The sequence below is a fragment of the Phoxinus phoxinus genome (genome assembly GCF_949152265.1).
Source record: "Phoxinus phoxinus genome assembly, chromosome: 6".
Lineage (NCBI taxonomy): Eukaryota > Metazoa > Chordata > Actinopteri > Cypriniformes > Leuciscidae > Phoxinus > Phoxinus phoxinus.
This window is the reverse complement of record NC_136881.1, coordinates 17,451,068-17,459,061: the sequence shown is the minus strand read 5'-3', so window position 1 is coordinate 17,459,061 and position 7,994 is coordinate 17,451,068.

Below are 7,994 nucleotides of genomic sequence, written 5' to 3'. Positions count from 1 at the left end.
GAGAGGTTCTTTTGGTGGTGCATCTTGGTGTTCTGCACAGGTACTGCAGGATCTGCACATTTTTTCAATGTCTGTGTTTATCTTAGTCCAATATACACTTTCTCGAGCCAACCTGCGTGTTTTTTCGATACCTTGGTGGGCTGCGTGGAGTTGAGTCAGAATGTCGCTGGTCATGCATTCTGGTATAAGAATTTGTCTGCCTTTAAATACAACTCCTGCTTCTATGGCAAGTTCATCTCGGAAAAGCCAATAGCTGCGTAGATCTTTTGGCAGGTCTTGAATCCTGTCTGGCCATCCCTGATGGATGATTTCTTTCAGAGCACTGAGCTTGGGGTCTTTTGCGGTCTCATTTCTGAGGATCTCCTGCTTGCTTGGGGAGAAGTTTACGATCGCAACAGTATGATGCTCAGGGTCTTCAAATTCTGTATCCAGCCCATCAATGCGTTCATCAAGTTCAATGTCTTCATTGTTTTCAGGGTTTGGCAGGCGGCTGAGAGTGTCAGCTAGAATCATTTGGCTTCCAGGACGATACACGACGCTGTAGTTGTATCCCTGTGTTTTAATCAGCATGCGTTGTAGCCTGGGTGGAGCAGAATGCAGAGGCTTTGTGCATATGGTGACGAGAGGTTTGTGGATTACGATGAATGATTTGCCATACAAGTATGTGTGATATCGCTGCATACCATACACAATAGCAAGCATTTCTCTTTCAATGTTGCTGTACCTTGATTGGCATTCAGTTAGTGTCTTTGAACCGAAAGCAATGGGTCTGCTGTCTTGCACCAGTGCTACACCGATTCCTCTCTGTGATGCATCTACCTCCAGTGTGAGGGTGACTGCTGGATTGTAGTACCGTAAGCAGGCATCAACAGTCAATGTTGTCTTTAGGTCATCAAAGCATTTCTGATAATCCGTGTCCCATGCCCATTGTGAGTCATTTTTCAGCAACCCTCTCAGGTTGTGGGCTTTATCCGCAAATTTTGGTATGTAGGGTGATAGGTAGTTTAGCATGCCCATGAATCGATGCAGGTCATCTTTGCTTTGTGGTGTTGGCATTTTTTGTATCGTGGATTTTGGCTGGATCTGGTCTGATGCCTTTATCTGTATACAGGTTGCCGAAGAAAGATATGCTCTGCTGCTTGATGAAACACTTGTCACTGTTAAACACCAGGCCTGTTCCCACGGCTCTTTCCATTAGGCTTATCAGATTCCTGTCGTGATCCTCCTCGTCAACTCCACATACTGCAACATCATCTGCTATGCTGATTACACCATGAAGACCTTCAAGGATTTGGTCCATTTTGGCTTGGAAAAGGTCTTGGGACACGCTGAGACCGAAAGGTAAACGTCTCCAGCAATATCTGCCAAAAGGAGTACGGAATGTAGTCAGAATTTGTGACTCATCATGTATCGACCAGTATCCTGCTTTTGCGTCTAGTTTGCTGAACACTTTTGCATTTGCAAATTTTGGGTTTAGTTCTTCCACATTTGGAATTTTGTGAGGACACCTCTTCAGGCTTGCATTTAGTTTCTGTGGGTCTAGGCAGATTCGAAGTGAATCGTCTTTCTTTGTGCTGAAGGCAAGACTGGAACACCAATCTGTGTGTTCTTCAACTTTTCGCAGAACTCCCTGATCGATAAGTTTGTTCAACTCACTTTGAAGCTTGTCCTTGATGTGGATGCTGCATTTGCGTGGTGGGTCGATGAATGGGTTGGCATCTTCCTTAAAGGGCACCTATTATGACATTTAAAATGTTCCTAATGTTGTTGTGGGAGTCCCCAACAACAGTTTTACATGCATGCAATGACAAAAAACACTTTTGTTTTCGTATAATATGCATTTATTTTTACCTGATTTGCTCACCGACTCCCAAATGATTCGTTCAACGACTCGTTTTTCAAACCCCTCCTTTGCGCGACGCTAATCTGCGTTGATTGGTCAGATGACCCAGCAGTGTTTACAGAGATAATACTTATTTTTAACACGGAGTGCAATGATGCTTTTATCAATTAAATTGTATTATAATAATGATTATAGTCCACTGCTTTATAGTTTGTAGTAAAAAACGAAAAATAAGATAAAGAATTTAATGTTATGTTAGCGAGCATAGCCCAGAGTTCATATTGTAAAAGCACAATCAGTCTTTGTTTGCGTTAGCCCGATGCATAAACATAACGTTTTTACAAAAAAAAAAAAATGCAGTTACGTTACTACGAGGTATTACTCTATTCTTTAGACAACTCCGAAAACAACGACAAACACTTCACATATCTCAATACAATTGTCATTGAAGACCTAGAAGCTAAACGGTTCTTTCACAACAAACAAAATAATTATTAAGCATGCTACATAAAATATAAAAGCAACAATTATTAATAACACTTACAGGTTGTGATACGGAGGAGAAAGCTGATGCAAATACACTTGGAACTGAACCTTCCTTCAATATCAGCCAGCTCGCGAATCCAAGTTTGATTGCATTTAAAAAGCAATCGTCTTCAAAATGACGCGAACAAAGCACAAGGCTCGGACTATACTTCTGTGGTATAGTGAATTGTAGCCACTTAGTCTTCAAATGCTCCTCCTTGGGCAGATGAAAAAAGTTTGCTTTTGAGCCGCACTTCAGAACACAGCGTCTCGTCGCCATGATATTTTCCCTGGCCTTGGAGCGCAATAAGTGGGCGTATCATATTCAAATAACTTTACAAGTTGACGTCATCTAGTCAGAGAAAAAGCTTCGGTCTTCTAACGATTCATAAAAATGACTCCGAGTCGACTCTTACTTTTGAAAGACAATAACTTTATATACGGTGCACTTTCATATTTTAAACTTTGCAGGATGTTTTTGTTCACTTAGATCTATGTTACACACTACATGAAAGGTAAATTTCAAAATTCCATAATAGGTGCCCTTTAATAATTAGCTTTGCTGTACCACTGAAATTGCCAATTTTGTCAAATTGGTCTGGATATTTCGCTTTTAGTTCACTGATGCTTTTTATTTGTTGTCGGGTACTCTGTTTTGTTTGTCTTCCCACATGTCCATCATTTTCTCTTTCAGCCATCACATCAACGTTTACTGTCACAAGGCTGAGGAGCTCACTTGTGGGTAGTCCAACCACAGCTGGCCCAGGTACGTCAACGACATAGAATTTTGCATCTATCCACCTGGAATTTTTGTACTGGCATGGCATATTGATGGTTCCAGAGCAGGGAATCACATCACCAGTGTATGACGTCAATTTTACATTGGATGCTGGTTTTAGATGTTCCATACTTTGTGGTGACGCACCATACAACTGTTTGAATGTACGCAGTGGAAGTGTGTTTCCAGATGCCCCAGTATCTATTTTCAGGCGAAGCGTGTATCCATGACCTTGCAGGAGAGGTGATTTAACATTCAGAGTTGTAAATGCCTCATCTCTGGGTGGTTTTACATGGATGCTATGCATGCACTTTGCACAGATGGTGATGGAGTAAAAGTGTTTTTGGTATGTATACTCGTCATCATTTTTAGTGCTGTCTACAACGTTGATGCTGGTATCTGTTGCGTGTTCGTGACTTACTTCTTCTGAACTGGCTGGATTGCTGTCTTTGTCGTCTGCTCTTTTTACAGCATTTAGCCCAGTGGCCTCTGTTACCACACATAGAGCATGTATCATTGTACGCAGGGCATTGTTTTGGCTTATGGTTTGTGTCACAGTTTTGACATGTTCGTCCTCTTGTTACAGCATGGACATTTTCAGTGTGTGACATGCCAAGCTGCTGTATCTGTTCATTACCAGCTGCTAAGGCTTCGTTCTTTCGCCCCTCTGCTAGTACGTCGTTAATGGGGTAACCTTTAGGCTTACTGTATAGGTCATTTCTTAAGGCATCAAAAGGAGTACTGGCAATGATAAGTTCGACTATACGTTCATTGAGCTCTTCGTCAGTGAATTGACATTTCAGTGCTAAAGTTCTAGCTCTAGTCACAAAGTAATCGATGCTCTCGTTTGGTTTTTGTCTATATTGCATGAGATGAAGCCTGTGGATTCTGAAATTCACATTTATCTTTAGTTGTCCTTCAAAAAAATTCCACAAAGTGTCAGGCTTTCTCTTATCTGCGTCACTGAGCCCACTTGCATTGAGTCGTTTTAATCCTTCATCACCAATCCCTCGACATATTTTCCTAGCTTGTTTTCCTTCATCCGTTATTTCCTCATCTTCCAGGTAAAGATTAATTTTTTGTTTAAATAAAGACATTGCTTCACTCAGATCGGGGTCAGACCAGTTCATGATTGGTAGTTGTGCTGCCATTTTAGCACATTTATCTTGTAACGTTACTCACGTTGAAAGTAGTCGTTCTTTTCCGTTGTGTTCTCTGGACCGATTCGCAATTATCACGCAGACAATGCTCCTTCACGATCCCACACAGACGTACAGAGCGCGTCACTTAGTGGTCTCCCGTTTAGGCATTCCGCACGTGCTTTACACGGATTAGGCTCGCGTCACTTGTCGTCGCTCACGGACACACGCACGGTTGATATTACGGTTGTTTACCGCTGCCACCATGAAGTATTACTAGACAGCATCAGAGTTTAGGAAGAACATCTTTACTAGGGATCAACGTGCTCCACATAACATTACATCCGTTACACGCACACAGCGTATTACATCATGACGTATTACGTATCACAACAGGATTCACTTTCAGATACATTTTTGTCAGTTGATTAATGATAAAAACACTGACTGCCAATCAGAATCCATCTCGCTCAAGCCTTTAAATTGGCAGACAACATAACTGCAGTAAGGGGAGCACTTATAATAAACATAACGTTAGTGTGCATTGGTATGGATGCTAATATACTCTTTATATTTATTATCTTTATATTTGGTGAACAGGCCTTTATAGCATTTTTCCAGTCCTCACAATACAATATGCCATTTGTATACACACCAATACAATTGACAAGCCTGGCAGTTTTACAGACTTCAGTGTGGTATGTAGGCGTAAGCTTAATTCAGGCATGATACTAAGTAACCTCAAAATGACCTAAGACTTTGTGTGCGTTTCAGTACAGTTTAGACGGCAATGAACTCCCATGATGGCTGCAATGGTGGTGACATTTCTTATCATTTGTTTGGGAGACTACAGAGTTGGCAGGCTGCTTCTTGGGACTTGTGAAATTGAAGCAGCTCTCCATCTGGTTTTGAGGGAGGTTCAGGCACAGTTCAGAGTTGTTTAAGTTCACAGACGCTCAAGTTGACTCTCAGGTCAGCCATGCTTTATATCTGTTGTCTACCATGTTCAACATGGTTTCGCACCATAAAATCAGTTCACAGCCTGGTCACTTTATTGATGTTACTGGCAGAGTCAGAGCTTCTTGATACACCTAAGCAGAAAAAAAACAGAATGAAGAAAGCCTGTTGTGAATCTTTGTAGAAATGTAAAGAATATAGCTCTCTTTAGACCCACTGCCCTGGTAATGACCTGCTACAAAGCTGCAAATCCAAACTCCAGTAAATACAGCTTTAACATTTCACCAGGTACTGCTATGGACAACTTTGTGGATTTATTGTAGATCAGCTTCTCTCTTTGTATTTTACACTGAATCCAGTTTGTTTATGTCTTAAAGCTGATTGTATCGAATCAGGTTTGTTTTAATTAAGAGCTTTAAATGAGATCAGTCTTCATTTATACACCTATTACTTCTACCACAGTTAAAGAAGAAAGACAGAGCTGACCTTTGCTTGACTCACTGAATCTTGTTTATCACTTATTGTTTATAATAGTTTTATCTTTTCCAATGCAGCTGGAGATTTGTCACAAAACTCCTCATGCAGGGATACTATAAAATTTGTTTTGTTAGTCGAATGTATATATTGAATCCCTCAACATGCATTTGCAATACAGTCCTTACAAAATGTCTCGGTCACGTATGTAACCCTCGTTCCCTGGGTAGGGAACGGAGACGTTACGTTGTGACGACGAATGGGTTTCGCTTAGAAAGCATCTCATCTTTGAGAAATAAAACGAGCCAATGGCAAAGAAATGCCATGGGTCTGCGGAATTTGCATAGTGTTACTCCGCCCCACCTCGTGGGTATATAAGGAAGTACGCTGGCAACATGCAGATATGTTTCTTCACTGAGGAGCCGAGACTGAACTCAGGTCATTCCAGCGGTACAGCACAAGTGGCAGGGTGACGTAACGTCTCCGTTCCCTACTCAGGGAACGAGGGTTACATACGTAATCGAGACGTTCCCTTTTGTAGTCACTACGAGTTACGTTGTGACGACGAATGGATTTCCCAGTCTAATCACGCCCGCTTGGCTGTCTTCCAGTTCCCTGCGTAAGTCTGAGCTCCCTGTCGTGAGACTAGTACGGACAAATGACTCCTCCTTAACACGGGAGGGGGGGGGGGGGGGGGACTTACAGAATACACATATGAGGGGGGGCTGCATATGGAAAAACACTGGGGTGTTCAGTCCGCAGGGTGGAGGTTTCAACCCCAGGAGTGGCAAGGTGGCTTGCCGAGGGAAAGACACATGCTCAGAGAGGCTTCAGCTTCCCACCATAACAGACAAAGAGTTGGTCTGAGGTCCTGAAACACTGCGTTCTGTCTACGTAAGCACGGAGGACGCGTACTGGACAGAGCAGTGCCAAGGCTGGGTCTGCCTCCTCCAGGGGCACCGCTTGCTGGTTCATCACCTGAACGGGGTCGCCGGGATCAAAGCTGGCCCGAATTCCAGGCACTTTTCGTCAACCGAAAATGCCTGCAAGTCCCCTACCATCTTGATGGAGGCCAATGCAACCAGGAGCACTGTCTTAATTGACAGGAACTTAAGCTCCACTGATTGCAGAGGCTCAAAGGGAGCACTCTGCAGGGCAGTTAGAACCACTGAGAGGTCCCAAGAGGGAACGAGAGGAGGGCGAGGAGGATTCAGTGTTCTCGCTCCTCTCAGGAACCTGATGACCAGGTCGTGCTTTCCCACGGACTTACCTTCGACTGTGTCGTGATGTGCGGTGATAGCGGCAACGTACACTTTCAAGCTGGAGGGAAAGCCTTTGCTCCAACCCTTCTTGCAGGAAGGAAAGCACGACACTGATCGAGCATTTCGTGGGATCTTCTCGGCGAGAAGAGCACCAGTTGACGAAGAGGTTCCACTCAATGCATAGGCATGTCTTGTGGACGATGCTCTAACGGAAGTGATGGAAGCCACCACCGCTGGTGGTAGGGTACTCAAACCTGCCTCATCCCATCCAGGAGCCACACGAGGAGGTTCCAAAGATCGGGACAATGGTGCCATAGGGTGCCCCGTCTCTGAGAAAGGAGGTACTTCCTCAGAGGAATTGGCCAGGGAAGTGCTGTCGCGAGGAGTACCAGTTTGGAGAACCAGGTCCAGGTGGGCCAATGAGGCGCAACCAATATGACCTGCTCCTCGTCCTCCCTGATCTTGCACAGGGTCTGTGGCCAAGACGGCTCACTGGGGGAAACACATATTTGCGGAGGCCCCGCGGCCAGCTGTGCACCAGTGCGTCCGTGCCGAGCATGCCCTCGGTCAGGGAGTAAAACAGGCTACATTGGGAAGAGACATGGGAGGCAAACAGATCTATCTGCACGTCCCCGAACTGTTCCCAAATCAGCTGAACTGACTGGGGATGGAGTCTCCATTCTCCAGGAAGAGGCTGAAGCCGTGAGAGCTCGTCGGCTGCACAGTTCAGATCTCCAGGGATATTAATGGTTCGAAGCAACCTCAGATGCATATCCATTGCACATGGCGCCCCAGCCCGTGGTGGAGGGATCTGTTGAGAACAACATGCCTGGAAACTTGTTTTAAGGGCACTTTGGCCCGTAGAAAGCTGAGGTTCATCCACGGGTGAAGGTCTGACGGCAGGTCGGAGTAAGTAACTGGTACTCGGAGCGTGCCTTGTTGCCATATCCACCCCGGGACTCGATCGCAAAGCCAGAGCTGAAGCAGTCTCATATGAAGCAATCTGAGCGGCGTTG